Source organism: Protopterus annectens, chromosome 8.part1, assembly GCF_019279795.1.
Source record: "Protopterus annectens isolate FY-2018-M chromosome 8.part1, PAN1.0, whole genome shotgun sequence".
Taxonomy (NCBI): Eukaryota; Metazoa; Chordata; order Ceratodontiformes; family Protopteridae; genus Protopterus; species Protopterus annectens.
In genome coordinates, this window is record NC_056742.1 from 266,869,954 (window position 1) to 266,890,413 (window position 20,460).

At 41.3% G+C, this 20,460-nt stretch overlaps 1 protein-coding gene across 1 annotated transcript in view; it reads left to right on the forward strand.

Annotated features, from left to right (window-relative positions):
• VPS9D1 (VPS9 domain containing 1) overlaps positions 1-20,460 on the forward strand; it is a 1,026,884-nt gene that overhangs the window by 494,080 nt on the left and 512,344 nt on the right. The gene's annotated exons all lie outside the window — the stretch shown is intronic.

Here is a 20,460-nt window from a genome sequence, read left to right on the forward strand (position 1 = left end):
GTGAGATATGTGTTGCACGTGTTTTGTTTTGGGGTAGTGGTTGCTTGGGTGTCTGCTTTGGAGGTCTCTGCTGCTTAGGCAGATCTTTATTTAGAGCCTCCGAGTATGTTTTTGTGTGATTATGTGTTTGGTTTGCTGTCGTGGTAGGTCTATGTGAGACTGGAATTGTAGTGAGTATGGTTTCCTTCTCCTCCTGACTGGTTATGCCAGTACTGAGTTGAGAGAGCTTAGCCTCCAGTTTGGCTATATGGTTGCATCTCTCACATGTGTTGGAATTTGTTGGGAGGAGGAGAGGGTTGTCTGTGTACATGAGGCAGTTGTAACATTGCCTCAAGATTCCCATATTCACCAGCTGGACCGGAGAGGAGATTGACAACTGACCTTTGGACATGCTAGAATGATATTGGGAATTCCTTTATAATTGAAAACAAGGGTCAATGGGGAGCGAGGGTGTAGTGCTTTTAATTTTTAGTGCTGACTTATAATTGCTTTAGTGAGCAAGTGCCAGGTAACAAGTGCAATGTGTTACAGGTAACTTAAATGCAAAAACGACAAACAGTAACTTTCTTTCAAGCGAAGCAAGGAAATAAGTACAGTAAGCAATGCAGATATCACTAGGGATCCACAGAAGAGCTGAGAAGCCGCGTTTTAGGTGGAATTAGCGTTCCAGGGAAATAACAAGCATACAAACAAAGCTAGATTCAGCAGGCCTGGATCTAGTCTATGCTACAGCAAACAAGGTGTACCAATTTCAGTAAGATACAGTTCAAATATTCAGGCACTATAAACCTTTAACCAGAAATTCCCAGCTCAGAAGGGCAGAGTCCAGCCTCTCCTCCCACAAGAGTGCAGACCACGAATCTTCTTAATGTAAAATAACTGGCCTGAAGCCCAAGTGCTTAAACCAGAGCTAATACACTTTAAGAATAACAGACACTGAGCTCTCAATCAGCAGTTCCCAACTTAGAAGGATGAAAGCTACCTGTCCTGCCACCACAGTGCATGCCACAAACCTTCCTAATGTAGAACAACTTAGACTTAGAATGATAGCTACACTTTAACCAAGTTACTACCAAGCAGTAATAAATACAACTGAATACTTTAAATAATGCCTGGATTAGTGCTCAAGTTATACAAACAAAGCTAGATTCAGCAGGCCTGGATCTAGTCTATGCTACAGCAAACAAGGTGTACCAATTTCAGTAAGAAGAAATTCAGATATGCATGCACTATAAGCCTTCAACCAGAAATTCCCAGCTCAGAAGGGCAGAGTCCAGCCTCTCCTCCCACATGAGTGCAGACCACGAAACGCTCTAAATGTAAAATAACTGGCCTGAAAGCCCAAGTGCTTAAACCAGAATATACTTGTAGAATAACAGACACTGAGCCCTCAATCAGCAGTTCCCAACTTAGAGGGATGTAAGCTACCTGTTCTGCCACTACAGTGCAGACCACAAACCCTCTCAATGTAAAACAACTGGTCTGAAGCCCAAGTGTTTAAACTAAAAGGCTTAGAATGAGTTACACCAAGCAGTAATAAATACAATTGAGAACGTTTAAGATGACGCAAAAGCAAAATAAAGTAGGAAGAAACACAAGTACAGTAAAAGCAGAAGATTTTTTTTTTTTTTTTTTTTTTTAGAAAAGTAGCAAAAGCAGTAGTAAATACAATTCTCATGCAGTGCAAGCTGGCACACTTGAATATGTAGCAATATTAGTCCACAGACAGTTTGAAAAATGTAATTAAATTAAAAAGGACTAAAAGCAAGTGCAGAAAGGGTTTATTAGGTAGAATGCGGTAAAGAGATGTCCTGGGGGAGTGTCTTAGATCAAATCTACAGTGGGGCGGGCACTGCAAAAGCCACCAAATTTAAACTACAACCAAGAATAGGGAGGGGGGTGGGGGACCAGTTTCAACACAGATGTAAGGAATGTGCAAATTATAAAAAAATATATATACTGTTTTCTATAGATTTGCAGAGCAGTAAGACACAGATATCAAGCAGACAATTTAGCTCTATAATACAGAATAACACAGAAAATATACTCAGCTCTATAACTTGAAGATAGTTCTGTAAGGCTGTCTCTCAAGCTAAGGTTCCAGTTTGAATACAGGTTGTTAATTAAAAGGAGACACAGCACTAGCTAAATTATATCAGCTGAAAGACAAGGCAGGAAATGAGGGGTGGGTGTGGGGGACCAGTTTCAACATAGATGTAAGGAATGTGCAAATTATAAAAAAATATATACTGTTTTCTATAGATTTGCAGAGCAGTAAGACACAGATATCAAGCAGACAATTTAGCTCTATAATACAGAATAACACAGAAAATATACTTAGCTCTATAAACTTGAATATAGTTCTGTAAGGCTGTCTCTCAAACTAAGGTTCCAGTTTGAATACAGGTTGTTAATTAAAAGGAGACACAGCACTAGCTAAATTATATCAGCTGAAAGACAAGGCAGGAAATGAGGGGGTGGGGGACCAGTTTCAACACAGATGTAAGGAATGTGCAAATTATAAAAAAATATATATACTGTTTTCTATAGATTTGCAGAGCAGTAAGACACAGATATCAAGCAGACAATTTAGCTCTATAATACAGAATAACACAGAAAATATACTCAGCTCTATAACTTGAAGATAGTTCTGTAAGGCTGTCTCTCAAACTAAGGTTCCAGTTTGAATACAGGTTGTTAATTAAAAGGAGACACAGCACTAGCTAAATTATATCAGCTGAAAGACAAGGCAGGAAATGAGGGGGTGGGGTCAGTTTCAACACAGATGTAAGGAATGTGCAAATTATAAAAAAATATATATACTGTTTTCTATATATAAATATATATATTTATACTTGATTTTGACTGGCATTCCAGTAATGTATTTAAAAAGTAATTTATTTTTTCATGCCTCACAACCTTTTTGTTTCCATCTAGATATTAAGTAAGCTGTCATGCAGCCAATGCATTGAAATATTTTTATTCTTTTACACTTCATTTGTCTTGATTGGACTCTCATGAGGGTTTGCCACCCAGGGCAGCATATTTAAATTTATTTTTTGTGGTTTTGAGCATAGCTCCTCCCCTTTCTAGTTGGCCGGACCCCTTCCTATTGACCCCACCCATTCATTTGTCTCCTGCAGCCCCCCCTTTGATGAAGTCACTAGCCGCCACTGTGGATAGATGATATCATTTGAAGGTGAGCATCATTCAGTATAAAACAAGCATGTGCACACACACACACACATCACTAAAATAGGTGTTTTGCAGAAAGTAAGTGTGCTAGGACACATACCTCTCAAGTGTACCTCATTACGAGGAACGTACCTCATTTGGGGTCTTAAAAAGTTCATGTTCCTCGAAGTTCCTCAAAGTTCCACATTGAAAGAGTCTGTCACACATTCAGTGTTAGGAATTGTTTTTAAGTGAAATCCATGGTAAACAGAAATTAATCATATTAATTCATTAAAGGATCTTCTTTATAAGTAAAACCATCATATTTTAACCATCCTATGACCTTCCTAGCTGAAGTTGTTAGTAAGCCATTAGTATGTGTTCCACATTTTGCCCATTTGTTCCACATTATGAAGGTGAGTGTTCCTCATTTTGGAGATGGAAGGTTGAGAGCTATGCTAGGACACCTCCTGGAGATTTTTTCAGGTCACATGACTCTTCCCTATAAGTTCAGTGGAGCAGGCTAGTTCATTGTGCTTTAGGATAGGGAGCATTACACAAATCTTTTCATGAATTTAGATGAGAGCAGACAATAGTTGTTGCCTAGATCACTTAACTAACATCTAGGCATTTTGCCTGTCAGTCTTTTCAACCACTAAATCGGCAGATAGATTATAGTTAGTAGTAGGACCGGCTAGGTTAAAGTCAGTGTAATGCCATCTTTTTGTTTAAAACTATTTTTATTTTATATTTCCCTGTGCAAGAATATATTTATTTGCATATTTAATTTTCAAGGTGTATTGTTGCCCAACTCCTGTAAGTATTTTAGCATTCAGTTTGAAAAGCCTGTGCTATGGTTAGTTGTTTCTTGAATTATAAAAGGGTAATTACATAAAACTGGTGGATTGATTTATAATTGTTAACTTCAGTCTTTTAATGAGAGACTGCTGACTCCTATTAATTTAATAGTATGGTTGATTATTTTTAAGTGTAAAGTAATTGTATCCTGAATATGCTAGACTGGACTGGCAAGTAGCAGTGGTAGAGTGTTACTGTTGTAGCAGTGGTAGAGTGTTACTATAAATGAGGGAAGGGATATTGTCATATAAAGGGTATTGTGGCACTGAAAAGGTATTAACCCACTTGTGGAAATCATTGTGTATATCAATATAGTAGTCTTAAGCAAGACACAGTCACTGCTGGTACAATAGGACTAAAAGGCGTAGGCTGATAGTGAAGTGTGTGAAATCCTGTGAAGCCACTGACCATAGCCTAGATAGTATTCATTTGCCAAATGTTCTTAAGGCCAAGCACATGTAATTTTAGGTAGTAATACAGTTTATTGGGTTGCCCTGACACTCTGCAGACCATTGTCTGAAGATGATGAGGGTGTATGTGAAGCTGCAGCAGGGGATGGGATTGTCTCTTCCTTGATCTGGTGTACTGATGGATGATGCACTCCTTCCCTGCCTTAATTTCTAGCAATTTCTTTGAACAACTTCTTACCAGCCAGTGTTCCAACTCAGTATAGATGAAACTGTAAAACAGCCTGCAGGTGTCAGTGTAAACAGGTGGGCTACTTCAGACATGGTTTTGCCTTCAGGATCACAGCCCTTAATCTGTCACCTTCTACACTGATGGTGTGTCATCAAACCTGGTAACATTGGTGTTGATGCTGTCAGTGCAAGGCATTTCAGCTGTTCCAGCAGATGGGGTCAGGCTTTCAGGACCAGGATTGGAACTGATCTTGTCAACATAGCCCATTGTTATAACATGTAGCATTTTCCATTGTGTTACCTTCCATTATATTACTATTATATCAGTTTGTACCATTGATCTCATAGTCTGTGTGACAATTATATTGTACTTTGGTAGCAATTTTAGCTGTTTTATATTTGTCTATAGTGTGATATTCCCTGCTGTTAAGATAGCTTTCCATTTTTAGTTTTTATTTAGTCTTGTGTGATAACTGAGAATTGTAATCGTATGTTTGCCATTTCCTACTCCCGTGTGGCTTAACTGGGCACTCAGTTATATTATGCAAGAATAGCCATATGGTGATCTTGGTTCTATTTTAAGAATAGGGAGGCTGGCTCCCTGGTTTTTAGATTGTAGTTGAATACAGCGCTTGAGTCCACATATATACTTTTGAGGGGCAAAGAAACTGAAATTGAATTATTAACATTATGTATACTTAACAAACACGAGAGGAACTAAGTCAGTTTTTAAATGATGTAAATCTGATTGCATGGCTTAAACCTCTATAGCTATTACATTTCATTGTGTTGCATGATACAGTACTTGAGTCAATGTGGTAGTTAAGAACTGCCCTTCCAGTGGCACAAGTTGAAAAGTAATCTTATGTCAAATTGTAACTGAGATGCATGATAAATAGAACTGAATCCTAAGTATAAAGAAATATATTTTCATCACACTGATTAGCTTAGATGGACTTTAGTATGCTGCAAGGAAGTGTTCCACCTTTGCCACTTTGTTCCACATTGGCAGGTACGGTTGACAACTATGGAGGGTTTTTGTCTCTTATTCTTAGGAAAGCAATTTCCATGGACTGCCTTTCTGCTGAAATACCACTGTATTGTTTAATGAAGTTGTGTTCCAACCTAACCAGATATGCTGATAAGTTTGGTAGAGGTGATGGACAGCTAATGGCATATGTAAAAGGTGAACATACATGTCCAAACTCTAAAACTGTTGTGCTTAACCGTTAGTAAACCTCTTTGCTGTCCATTATTCTGTCTGACAGAACAGATTGCTGTCAAACTCATGTATTGTAAACTACATTTATGCTATATATTTGATTAAGGTCAGTAAGTGCCCAGTGTCTGTTGTACATGTTGGTCAGTGATGTGCTGGTGTACTGTGGCTGGTGTGTAAAGCATGCCCCCTTTGTTACACTATGACAAAGCATTCACTGATTTTCATGCATTTAAAAAATTGAAAGGAAATGACTGGAGTGGCTTTTGTGGGAGTGACCTACCTATGGGCATAGCTCGAGTAGGGGCGTTACTTGAGAATGGTGTGGGTGGGGCTTAAGGGGCACCACAGCACTACTTCACCTAGGGTGCCATGTCAGCTAAGGCCGGCCCTGACAATAGCACCAGTTGGTAAGGCACAGTTGGCATAGTATGTTATAGAAACCTGACTTCTCAGTTCATAGGTTCATAGGTGTGTACTAGGCTAATGGCCCTGGGGCCTATGTAAGCCTAGCCAATAAGAATCCCTGGTAGCATGTCAACAGACATTAGTTCCCATGGCCCCTATCGAGCATGGCATCTGAGGTGATCCCAGGGGTGAATTTTCTATTTCCTATCCACTCATCAAGATTTCTTATGAAAAGGGCCGGTGAGGTGCTCTGCTTGACGTGGATGGGGAGTCTGTTCCAGAGCAAGGGCAGTCTCTGGGTTAGGAACCTATCCCTCCAGCATGTTCTATTTAATGTGGTAACGAGGTTGAGGTCCCTGGAGCATGTGGCATGGCGGGATTGGGTTTATTTTTAGATGTAGCATGTCTAACAGCTCTGGGTCAGACATGGCTTTGTAGGTTAAGCAGAGATCGCCTCTAAGGAGATAATATGAGTGAGAATAGCTGGAATTTTTTGAGTCTGTCAGTATAGGGCATGTTTTTAAGGCCTAGAATCCTCTTAGTGAGGTATTTTTGTGGCCTTTCCAGCTGCTGTAGGTGTCTAGTAAGGTACATACCAAATGAAGTGTTGTATTCTATAATATGTCTAATGAGGGATGTGTAGAGAGGGACAATGACCTCTTTCTTCCTAGATAAGAAACCCTTTGTGATGAGATGTGCCACATAAAAAGGTTTTCTAACCACAGTGGCGATGTGGTTGTCAAAGGAGAGTTTGGTATCAACCTGTGTTCCCAGATCTCTTATTACATCTTCTGAGTTTAGTGGGATACTGTTGATGTGATAGTTCATGGGCACAGAGTTTTTTCGAAAGGGAATAACAATGCATTTTGTGGTATTTAGTTTAAGGCCGTGGTTCTAGCACCAGTCATTGGTCTCAGTGAGGCCCCTTTGTAGGATGTCTACATCAGTTGGTGATTCTGTAATGGCTCCCAGTTTGCAGTCATCTACAAACTTGGTCAGCCAGAGTCCTTTTGTGTTGGCTTGAACTTCTAAGAAGTACATGCCGAACAGAAGGGGACCCAAGGCAGATCCCTGTGGGACACCATTCATAACTGGTTGGTAGTCAGATTTGGAGTCCGCAACCTTCCCACTGTGAGTTCTATCCGTAAGCCAGTTAGCAACCCACCTTGTGACATAGGAGTTTATGCCTAGTTATCAAAGGCCATGGCAAGATCAAGATATGCTGTGTGTACCACCTTGCCCTCGTCCACCGCTCTAGTGATGGACTCAAAAAAGTCAATCAGATTGAGCAGGCATGATCTACCCTTCACAAATCCGAACTGCATGGGGTCCAGAGTTTGGAGATTTCCTATGTCCCTATTTATAAGGTTTACAATGATACGCTCCACAGCCTTGCATATCAGACTAGTCAGGCTAATGAGATGATAATTCCCGAGGTCTGTAGTCGCTCCCCCTTTATGGAGTGGGATGACCGTGGCCGTTCACCATTTGGTGGGTACAAAGCCTGAAGTGAGGCTGTGATTGAACAGGGCACTCAGATGTGGTGCCAGCTCATTTTGTAGCTCATGTAGGATGCAGCCAGGGATATTATGAGGTCCCATGGAAGCTGTGTTCCAGGCTTTAGATAGACAGTGTGGTTTTAACCAGTGCAGCAGTAATATTAGGAACTTGACACTCCTCGGGAATTTTGATTGGCCCTTTAGGGGGTGAAAGGGGGCGTAAAGTTTGCACCGAACCTGTTGGCCAATGTATTGGCAATATCAGCTGGCTCAGTATATGTGTTGCCATTGTGCTGTAGTTCAGAGCAGACCTGAATGTTGCCATGTAGATTCTTGACATAACTATAGAACACCTTGTGGTTGTATGTAGTATCTGCTGCTAATTTGTTTTCATAGCTAGCTTTAGAGGATTTGTTGAGGGATCTCAATTTTTTGCTAAGGCTAACTAGGGAGTTTTTCCAGTCTTGGGACTTTACCCTTTTCCGCAACAGTTTCTTTCTTCTGTTGTAGAGTTTGTTTATGGTAGGGGACCACCTGATTGGCTTCCTTTTTTTGGAGGTAAGCGTCTTGGTTCTGTTTGGGATGGCTCTTTCCATGCACTTGTGAATGTGTTCGTACAGTGCATTGGTGTGTGATTCAGCAGTTGTGCAGCTAATTTCCAACTGCATGGGTGTCGTAAAGTTTGCCACCTCCATTTTTAGGAGCCCAAAGTTTGTTTTGGAGAAGTTTTTCACAGTGGTTTCCTTTATAGTGGGTGAGGGGGGAATATGGATATCCATGGTGACTAGCTTGTGGTCAGATCTGACCAGGGAGAAGTTGATTTCTGGTGTAGAGCAGTGATCGCTCATGTTGCGTATGACCAGATTGAGAATGTTGTTACCCCTAGTGGGGCAAGACCAAGTTGGTCCAGGGCATTGGAATTTATGAATTCCAGGAATTGTTGAGCAACTGAGTTAGTACTTGAGTAAAAAAGGCACTATAGGGGTGGCAAGAACCTTAGCCAGTATCTGGAAACCCAGGAGTGACAGATACAGGCCATCTCTGGCGAAGCATCGAGGTCTGTCGATCATGTCATCCCAGGCAGAGAGATACTGGATCCCCTTAGAATTACACCAGAAACTTAGCCAATTGTTGAAGTCAATCATTTTCTGCTTGTACTGTGGTATCATTCTGGGTGATGGCAGGATGCTACTCAGGGCTAGAGTCATACCTGACTGAGCTACATGGTCCGAGAGCTCCTGCATGTCTCTTTTCATGTAGTCCAGAGAGGTACGTCTCAGGTCATTCACACTATGGACAATGACTGAGTCATATTTGTACTTGCTGTGGAGTGAACTGAGTGCGTGCGTTATGTGACGGATCCTGGTGCCTGACAGGCAGCTAACTATAACTTTCTCCTTGTTCAACCTGGTGAGTGGGACATCAGTGTGCCTTACTATTGAATCACCTATGATTAATGTATTGGGTGTACTGTGTTGCCTTAGTGGCTTTTTTTGGGTAGCACACTGTTCATGTGAACTATGTGTTGTATGGATTGTACCATGGTGTGGTGGTTGCTTGCATGTCTTCCTCGGAGGTCTCTGTTGTTTGGGTAGATTTTTAATGAGAGCCTCCATGAAGGTGTGTGTTTTATGTTTCTATGTGAGGATTGTGGTGGTGTTTGTTTTGGAGGACTATGTGTTCCATGTGGTGTGGTGCAGGTGTTGACCTTCTCCTCTTGGCTGGCTAATCCAGTTGTGGCATGAGAGTGCTTTGCTTTCAGTTTGGATATATAGGAGCATTGCTCACAAGTCTGATTGTTGGGAGGTAGGAGGAGAGGGTTGTCTGTGCACATGAGGCAGTTGTTACATTGCCTCAGGATGCCCAGGTTCACCAGGTTGCCAGGAGTGCTTGTAAAAGGAGCTAACTCATTTTCATTATGCATCTAAAAAGCAATACCACCTCCAACTTTCAATTCAACAGAATAAAAGGTGCTGTTGCATTAGTGTAGTTTACACAGCAGAAGCATACTGTGTGACAAAATGCAAATTGCTTAAAATGTAACAGTGACCAGTGGCCAAAACAGTGTCTCAGTTTCAGACAGTAAAATATTGTTGACTGCAGTGTGATAGCCTGGGACACAGATCAATGATGAGAATGAATGACAGATAAGAGGTAGTTTATTGTTGTTATTTTTTTTTTTTTTTTTTTGCCGAAAATCTGTAAAAGGTGAGAGAGAACAAAAATTTACTTAAAACACACACAAGCAATTATTAGGTGTAATATGAGCTATGTTCGCTTAGCTGAGCTGCAGTCAACAATCTTTTACTGTCTGAAGTTGAGACACTGTATTTGGCCTCTGGTCACTGTTACATTTTAAGCAATTTGCATTTTGTCACACAGTATGCTTCTGTTGTGTAAACTACACTAATGCAGTAACACATTTCATTCTGTTGAATTGAAAGCTGGCTGGGGGTGGTATTGCTTTTTAGATGCATATTGAAAACCAGTTAGCTCCTTTTACAAGCAATCACAACTAGCCTATTGGAAAACAGATCACAAGAGCTCATTAAACCAAACTTTACAAATAGCTGGTGACAGAGGTTTTGGATTTCAGTGTGCTAGTTTTAGCTGTGTTAACTGAAATGTTTCGAATGGAGGTGAGAGGAAAGCTTCTTCAGTTACACTGGTTTTTGGCTTGGTATTCAGACCCAAAGGAAAAGGATTGCTTTATACATTGTGGAAGTGAAGGATTCTTGTCTGGATAGGCCATCAGTACCATCTTTGTTACAGAACTGAAACCTGTACTAAGTATACCCCAAGGACTGACTTCTACCAAGAGCTGGATTTCCCATTTGGTTTCAAGAATATTTGACTTTTTGTTTTTTTTTTTTTAATCAGGAACAGGATTTTCTATTATTTTCAAAAGGAATTTCATCACAAAATCAATAATTTAGGACAGAAGAGAAAATACTGGATCATTAATCCCTTTCCACCATCAGTTTGGCAAAAGAAAGACTGAACCAAAAACATGGGCTTTGCTGTTTTTTTGGAGAAGCTGAAAATGTATTTCAAGGTATTGTTCCCTTTTCATTTTAAGTGAGGCTTTTGTGTGAGTAGCACTTTGTGTACATGTTTTACAGCAGTAGCCTGTTCACAGAAACTTTAATTTGTTTTTCCAAAGCTATGGGAGTGTTTGTCTTGTAGGGGATATTTAATGTAGTGTCCCTGCTGTGGGGCTTTTATTTGTCAAATGGAAAACTGATTAATATTTGACTCTGGGCTGTGTTTCTAGTCCAACTGTCTGGTGTAAGTGGGGTGTGACTGTCTACTAACTGTATGTTGATTCTGTAGTGTTAGTAAACCACGTAAGAGTATTTCCAAAAGGGTAACTTTCCCCGTGAAGTAATAAAGATGAATACCTATTCCATATAGCTAATGTGAGCATGTGGTGTTTATTTTGTAATTCTTGTTCAGCTTAACTTGAAACTCTTAAGCACTGAAGTTTAGTTTATGCAGGTGGCTTATTCTGTTCTATACCCATTCTGTTCTATACCCTTACTGAGTAAGGAATAGATTGTAGGGTAATTGTAATGCTACATTGCTCTATTTTTAGTTGCATTTCCTTCCACAGCATTGGTGTCCTTTTCATATAGAAAAAATGCACCCAAACCTGAGCTCAAAGTGTGAGTAATCTCTACAGTTTCCAAATTATTAGAAATTCTTTCTGGATACAGAAGTTGAGAGAAATTGGATGAAAGAGGATATGAGGAAGTTAATGTTGGCAGGATTTGCATTTTTTTGTACACACCACACACACCACACTTCCAAATAGCATTGGTGCAGCTAACTTGCAGTAATGTCTTATTCTTCCCAGGTGGACATTGAGCCACTTTGCTTTTTTTTTTCCCTTTGCCTGCCTTCCTTTCTTTCTGTCTATCCGGCCTTTTCACAGGTATTTTTCTATCTTGTGTATATTTTCCAGCTTGTGCAGCTTAGTTTCATGTACGGTACCTTTTTAGTCTTTATATTCTTATTGCTGTCCTTTGAATTCAGTAAGGATTTTTTCCCTGTCCTGCAGATCTGGACGCTGCAGTCTAGATGCAGGTATACTGTGGTCATCTGGAGAATTGCTTTCTATCCTGCATTGTTTATCTCATGACCGTCTACTATTGTCTTTAGATTCTGCCCTTTCACGTTTCCTTTTATCTCCCCTCCTACACCATACTTCCTACTCTGTGCTGTGTTCTGGCTCCTTAGCTTGTGGCAAAGACACAAGAGTAGAGTTTGTTGCCACTTTGGGAGGGGAGTCTTATTCCCCTTGGCCTAGCCCTTGAATAAGTGTCTCTGTGTGCCCTCTGCTGTGGACACTGTGCTTGCGTTTACCCCTTATGTCATTGATCCAAGATCTCCTGACTTCTACAGTTGTAGTTTGTACTTCCTGACCCTAAAGTACTCTTTACTCATTTCCTAGAATTTTTTGTATGCAAACATCTCCAGGTGGGGATGTGACCATATTGCTCAACTACTGAGCTAAAGATTATGGACGTCTGAAACATGGGGAAATAAAGGCCCAAAATCGGGTACTGATGTTAAATATTGTTTTTATTAACTTATAAGGTTGCTAGATAGTAGAATAACCTGTTTTGCTAAGAATAGATGTATTGACATCCAATTACATTCCACAATGTACACTTTTGAAATGTGTGTTGTATAATAAGTATAAACCTAAGTATTTGATGCTATCTGTGTCATTATTCATCATGGATTTGTCTTGGATCTGACCTCTGATCGAGACAACTGAAGGACTGATCTCATTTGCCATGAAAACGCTAGGCCGTGTATCGTGAAGCGACTTTAGAACAGATAAGTAATAACTTTTTCTTTTGGGATCTTTCTCTGTTGTATAACCTTAGTGTGCTCTTTACCCCTGTCGTCTTTGGATTAGTTTTAATTTCTTCCTCTCCTTGTAGCTTTTTGAAATTTTTTTCAGAGGAGTTCCTGCCTTTTTTTCCTGGGTACTTTCAGTAGTCTTTCTGGTTAAGGGTTTTACTTTAGCTGCCCTCCTTTAGCTAACAGTCTTTAGTAAGGTAGTCCTTATTCTTAGGCCTCCTCTACCTTCCCTTTTCCCATAGAGAGAGAGTGTCTCTGTCTGTCTGTCTGTAGCCTTCTGGCTTTAAAAGATGCTTGTTGTGCAGTTGGAAAATGCCCTATTCCGACTTGCAAGAGAAGTGTGTTTATTGCCTAGGAGAGAGTCACCTGGAAGTTTAAAGAGACATTTGTGCTGCATTCAACCCCAGGGCTCTCATGGATCACATGAATAAGCTGCTGTTGGGGCTTCCACAGGGGGGTCCTCTAGTATCTGGCTCCCCTTCCAAGTCTCTTGCTGATCCTAAAAGGAAGATCTCTTCTTCCTCGAAAGATTCCCCTTCAAAAAAGCAGAGGCTTTTGGCTCACAGATCCTCAGATCCAAGCTCAGCCTCTTTGGCTTCGGATCTGGGCTGTTCTGGTCCGAGAGGCTCGGATCATTCTGTCTGATCTGAGGCCTTAGAGACCCTCTGATCCACCCTGAGCAAACAGTCTTCAGATGTGACCCATCTGTTGGATCCATCTACGGCACAAACTGAACCATCGGATTCATCCAGGACTTCGGATCTGATAGTTATTGATAGTTCCCCTCAAAGTCTAGGATCTCTAATCTGAGGCATAGAAGTTGGTCTCCCTTCTGAGACCACAGAATAGACAGGTTCTCTGGCAAGGTCGGGACATTCTTCTGTATCTTCCAGAAGTTTGCTTCCCACAGATAATAGATGGTATGATGATTTTTCCCAAGGCCTAAATCGAGCTGGGCTTGTTACCATCCCCGGCTGTTTCCCAGGTGATTTTCTCCATCCGTGGAACTTCACTGTCCTCGTCCAGTCAGTTGGCCTTCTGGGCAGTAGAGGACCTTGTCCAGCTGGGCAGTTACCTCTCCATCTCTAGGTCCTGTCCAGTCCCTCTCGACTTTGGGTGGCTAGCCCTCATCATCCTTCCAGGTTCAGCCCTCGTGTGAGCGCCTTCAGATGAGCATTACCCTGCTCTGGGTCCCTGCTTCTTCTGAGTCCTCCCCAGAGCCCACCAGGTAGGAGCCTTCTTGGAAGAGGACATGCAAGAGGAGGCACTTCGGCTCCCCTAGAAAGTCCCTCACTGAGGACACTGATTTTGTGGAGGGAGATGAGTCCCCCAGACCTTCCATCTGAGAAGTGTCCTTTGGGGACATGCTCAATTCTCAGAGGCGGTTGGTCTTCCTTCAACCTGTCTTCAGAGGAATCTGTGTTCCTAAAGGCCTTTGGGTCGGGCCTATCTTCTACCTGGGTGTCCCCCCACTGATGAGCTTGTGGAACTCGTCACCAACAGGGTATGGAAGAAGACTGACACAGTGGAACCAGTCCCCAAAAAGGCTGATAAATTTCTTAGTCCCCCTAAGGATAAGACTTTGGAGTAAGGGCATCCCTGTTGATGCTGTTGTGGTGGCCGCATCTACTAAAAGCTTGCTGAACAGAGTTCCATTGTCCATCCCTCAAACAAGGAGTCTTGGGCAATTAACCATTTTGGAAAGTGTGTGTTTATCTACGCTACATTTGGACTGAGCAGCCAATTACATGGTACACTTTACCTGTCTTCAAACTGATTCGGTGTCAGAACTCACTTCTTCCCTTTTAGAGTTGCTGCCTCTGGAGAGTCTCAAATTGCTCTCTCAAGCTATCCATCTAACTTCCCTGGCTAATGCTTTGAGGTTGATCTGCAATGCAGCGGAGGCCACCCCTCAAATGGCGGCACAGGCGTTGCCATTGGATGATACGGCTGCCTTTCGCGGGTTTGCAGAACCTTTTAAGGTGTCTTTCATAAACTCCCCTTTCGATAGGTCAACTTTGTTTGGTCCTGCTGTCAGATGCTGACCCACAGCAGGCAGGTGAGGAAGACCAGTTAGTGCCTCTTGACAGATATTGCATGCAGGTCCTGCAGTGGTCCACTCAGTTTCACCCCATGTACATGACCATCAGGATCTCTTAAGTGTGCAGAAACCACCTTGCATGGTGACTTCAAGCTGAGGATCTGATTCTTGGCAAACAACCCCCCCCCCCAACTTAAGGCTGTGGTGACCACAAATGCCTCCCTGCTGTGCTGGGGTGGGTGGGGGGACACATTTTCAGGGAAGGACTGTTCAAGGCACATGGTCTCCGATAGAGACCAAATTGCATCCTGGAGATGAGAGCAGTCCTAATGTTGCAAGCTGTCCTAACATTGCAAGCCTTTCTGGAGTGTCTCCCCCTTGGGACTATAGCAATTCAAATGGACAACATAGCTGTGGTTTGGTACATCAGCAAGCAAGGGGGAACACAGTCTTGCCCCCCCCCCCCCTGTACAGAGAGGCCATGAGAATGTAGGAATGGGCAATGTCTTCCAGGAACTTTTTTCTTGCAATGCACATTCCAGGCAGTTCAATGTTTTGGCCATCAAACTCTGATCTATCTGGAGTCCTCACGAGTGGTCCCTGAATTGGTCTGGCATGTCTGATTCAACCATTGGGGTCTTCCTTGCTGTGGTCTTTTTGCCTCCCCAGTCAACCACAAGTGCAGCAATTACTTTACTTTCCCCTGTCCCCCTGCAGGTCACTTGGGGATGCTCTGGTTCCCAATTGGCCATCGGGACTTCTGTATGCTTACACCCCAGCTCCACTCATTCCCATAGTTTTACAGAAAGCCTGTTGCCTGAAGACTCCTCTCATCCTCATTGACCCCAATTTGGCCTCAAGCGCACTTCTCTCTGCTTTTTGGTCTTGTCTGATATATCCTGTCTGGATATTGGATCCCTCCCCGGGTTTCATTTCCCACCCTTGGGGGGCTTTCTCTTCCTGACCTCCAGTCTCTGTCTAGCCACATGGTTCCTCCAGTTCCAGTGATCCTTTTCACAGTCCTGGTTTCCCTCTCCAGTGAAGAATATTACTTATCCTCTCAGAAACCATGTACCAAGAAGGTGTATTCTAGGAAATGGAAGAGATTTTCTATTTAGGCCAGGCAATGAAATCTAGACCCTTTTTTCCAGCCCCTGTTCCTGACATTTTGTTAACTTCTCTTTTTCACGAAGAGGCTAGTTTCTCCACGATTAAACTCCAGTTGATGGCTATCTCTAATTTCCATATGAACGAGAGTCTCACCTTTTCTTCCAAGGCCTTTCTCTAAGGGATTTTTCTCCTTGGATCTATCGGAGGTCCCTCCCCACCATGGGATCTATTGAGCCCGTGCATCTTGTAATCTGAAAATTCCTGTCCTGCAAGATGGCCTTCTTGGTGGTTGTTACTTCTGCTAAGAGTTTCTGAATTGCAGGCTCTCACCATTTAGCCACCTTTTATGATTTTCCACAAGGCTTCATTTGTTCCGAAGATAGATCTGGCCTCCAGTCGATTCAGCTTCCTGTGTTCTTCCCTAATTACTCTAACAAAGGGGAATATGTTACATTGTTTGGATGTGCATAGACAGCTAGGCTTTTATCTTAAGAGGACTGAAGAATTTTGGATGTCATAGCGGCTCTTTTGTAGCCTTCTCTCAGGCCAGAAAAGTCTGGCAGTTACCAAGGTGTCTTTCCCATTGGATCGCCAGATGTATTTCCTACATTTATGAGAGCAGGCAAATGGAACTCTCCAGATCAGTTGAAACTCACTCTGGGTCCCTATTATTTTAGCGAACGCAATGAATTGTGAATGCTGTTTAGTCTAACATTACACGAAATAGCAAAATACCAAAAGCACTGAATGGCAATTTTCCTAGGGGAAAAAAATTACTGGGCCATTTTCATGACTTTGCCATTTCCTCCACTGTGGTGCGATCTTGAAATTGGTTTATTTAAGTAGGTGGGTGAGGGGCAAAGCCCCCCATTTTATTTTGTTCAGATTTTTTTGAAACCTGGGGGAAAAATCGCTAATCCGTGTGTTTGACATTTTGGGTTTTTGGGGCTTGTGGGTCGATTGTATTGTATTCGTAATTCATTACGTTCGCTTATATAATATAGACCTCTCCCTCTACTAGGTCAGTGGCTACATCTTCAGCCTTCTTGGCTAAGCTTTCATTGGATGAGATTTGCGCTGCTGCTACTTTGTCTAATCCCCACTCCGTTGTTACACACTATACAAGTTGGATTTTGTCTAGGAATAGGGCTTCCTTTGGTTCCTCTGTGCTCTGGCATATCCTTCCCTGAGGCCTCCCAGAGTTCATAGTAGCTGGGGACTCCGACCCATCTGTAATGAATGACCCAGATAGCATCAGATAGTTATGTACCATTACTTGGAATCTGTGCTATCCAGTGTCCTTATTCATCACATTCCCACCCTCCTTTCCCCCTTCCTTCTGGAGATCAGAATGTGGAAGGATGTCTTCTCTTGAAGTTTAGTATTATAGGTAGTCCACTGCTTTTTCTTTATCCAGCAAACTTGATTTGAGGGTGGTAAGTCAGTAAGGGACTGTGGGAAGAGGAGGAGCTTGAGCTCTGGATCTGTCCTTCAGTTGCCGGCTCGGATCCGAGGTTGGATCAAAGACCCATCCATGATGAATAATGACACTGGATAGCACAGATTCCAAGTTATGGTGAGTACATAACTCTTAAGTTGAAAGTTACTAAGGAATTTTTGCAGTATAAATTGTTTTCTGGCAGTTTAGTGTATGCAAAGGAGTAAGGTTGAGATGCTTTGAAGCTACATTCATTTAGTCCTGAGTTTGAATCCCATAGCCTCAGTTTAGTCGTCAACTCTAGTAAGTCACTTAATGACTGCTTCAGGGTCATCCTTGGTAGAGGCAACTAGATCGAGTTTACATTAAATGACTAGAATAAAATGGTGTTTAAATTTGCGTGATTTCAGGGAAGTGTAATGCCTAATTGTAAGTAACTGAGAAATTGATAGCTGACTAAATGTGTACAGCTTCTGTGCTGGAGGGGGGGGGGGATCACCCCCTAACCCTCGCAGCAGAAGTTGTATTCATTTTACCTAAGTAACTAATTCATTTTGCCTAAATTTGAACTCGTATGATGAAAATATGGGTAATAGTTGGGCATGCACTTAAAAGGACTAGAAAGTAAAATGAAGTAAAGGAGTGTTTCCCTCAGAACTCCACTAAAAACTTTCATTAGTTTTGTTGGTTTGGTGTAAATAGAGAGAATGTAAGTAAGGGGGCTACTGCTTCCCCCTTCCCACTATAAATCCATACGGCTATCAGTAACTGAAAATTATGGATAGTTGGGCACTGTTAAAAGGACAAAAAATGGAGCAAAATGTAAACCCATGTTACAGAATTTTTCCTTTAGTTTTCTTGACATGCTGTAAATGGTAGGTAGAAGGGGCTACTACTACTCACTTCCCACTTAATATTGAATAATTTAATGATCAAGTGTCACTGGCTCAAATAATCTTTCAGCACAAAAGGCAAGTAAGATAGAAGACTTGAGGGTTATTCCCATGTTAGGCACTTGAATTTTCCAGTGTCACTTCAGTGCAGCATAAGGAAGGTGCTACAAGTATGCTTATGTCCAGTCGGGACACTTAAATCGTGTCCCCATCTGCTTGGGCTGGTTAGTTCAGGTGGATATGAAAGATCCCTGGGCTCTTAGTGAAAGATCAAGAGTGCTTTGTGTTTCATACTTGCAGGTTTTCAGTAAATTCAGTATTAAAGTGCAAAATTTTGTAAATATACTGAAGAATATTCTGTTAAACCGCCAGTTTTTTTGGCTAAAAAATTCTGTTCATGATGTCCTTAACTTCCATTCCTGTGGAATTCTTCATCTCTTTCCAAAGATTTCACAAAGATGAAAACATTCTGTGTTTTTGGTTTCTTAACCATGTTTAACTTCAGTAGCAAAATAGCATGACAGACTTGCCTTATGCTAGCCCATCTTTTACTGCTCTTTCCCACTTTTAATGCTCTGTAGTTCTTCTGCTTCACAGAAATCACTCTTCCTTCTTTTTATTTAGCTTTGATGCTTTTACTGGCAGTTTGATTTTCTCTTCATAAGAACTCTTGGCATTCCCATACACCCATTAATCGTTCGTTTTATTGCTGCTTCTATTTTCCATGGATCCGTCCAGTAATCTGGTGTACCATTCTTTGCAATGTTGTAGTGAACCAGCTGCACTCTTTCCATGAGAGTTTATTTTTTCTGTATTTTGCATTATCATTTCTACCACTTTATATCATTTTCCTAATTTTTATCTTGAATTATTTTTCCAGAACTATTCATTTTATTACTACTTTGCCAAGACCTCCATATTGTTTTGAAATAGAAAACAAAAGTGAGTGCAAGGATGTTAACTATTCAGTTAACTAAACCCACACTCTGAGTTAAGATTTAGCCTTGCCCTCCAAAAACATTTGCAATTTAGCAGAAAGCAAGAAAAATACTGCCAAGTGTCCGTTTACCTTGCAAAACCAACAATTAAGCAAAACTTTCACAACTGCCTTTATAAAGATGTAATTTGTTTAATCAAACTAAAATTATTCTCCCCCCTGCTTCCTTTCAGACTTATCAACCTTTCTTCCCAAAACTGATATAGCTGTTTGAGAAAAATAAACCCCCCTTAGTTTTACACATTCTCCAAATTCTTCACATTACTTGCTGCAGTCTTCAAATTCTGTTCCAGTTCCATTTAATACCTCATTATCAGCGTTTATTGCATTAACACAGGTGTTGCAAGTAAACATTTGTGTTACTGTGTATGGTTGAATGGTGTAACTATCAGTCAAAGCTATTGATGGGCATCTGTCAAGTCAGGTCTTTGGATTGTTTTCTTCATGTGTTACTGTGGGTATTTTGTTTTCTTCATGTGTTACTGTGGGTATTTTGTTTTGTTCACGTGTTACTGTGGGTATTTTGTTTTGTTCACGTGTTACTGTGGGTATTTTGTTTTCTTCATGTGGTGCTGTGGGTATTTTGTTTTCTTCATGTGGTACTGTGGGTATTTTGTTCATGTGGTACTGTGGGTATTTTGTTCATGTGGTACTGTGGGTATTTTGTTCATGTGGTACTGTGGGTATTTTGTTTTCTTCATGTGTCACTGTGGGTATTTTGTTTTCTTCATGTGTCACTGTGGGTATTTTGTTTTCTTCATGTGTCACTGTGGGTATTTTGTTTTCTTCATGTGTCACTGTGGGTATTTTGTTTTCTTCATGTGTCACAGTGGGTATTTTGTTTTGTTCACGTGTTACTGTGGGTATTTTCACATGGTGCTGGTAGGTTTGTGTGGTACTTGCCGTTATTCATCCTGGGTGCAGTTACATTTGAACAAACCAAAATTTCCCTTCCCAGCTTTTCCTTTGTTTAGAGGTAGAACAGCTTGCATTTATATGGCTTATACTTTTGCTTCTTTTCCTGACTGCTATCAGCCTACCAAAATGTTTGCTGTAAGTATTACAGCAGCATCCCTCAAATACTAAACTGCTTCTAAAGAGCTAAACACATAATGCTTTAAATGCACTAATTTTTTCACTACCCTTACTTTTAAAATTCCCATTTGCTCTCCCCCCCCCCCCTTCTGTGAGCAAATTACTTATTGCTCTGAGTGGAAATTAATTTCAAACTGACCCTTTAATTCTTGATTTGAGATCTAAATACAGTTAATTCTTGATTTGAGATCTAAATACAGTTCATAAGTGCTGTGGAG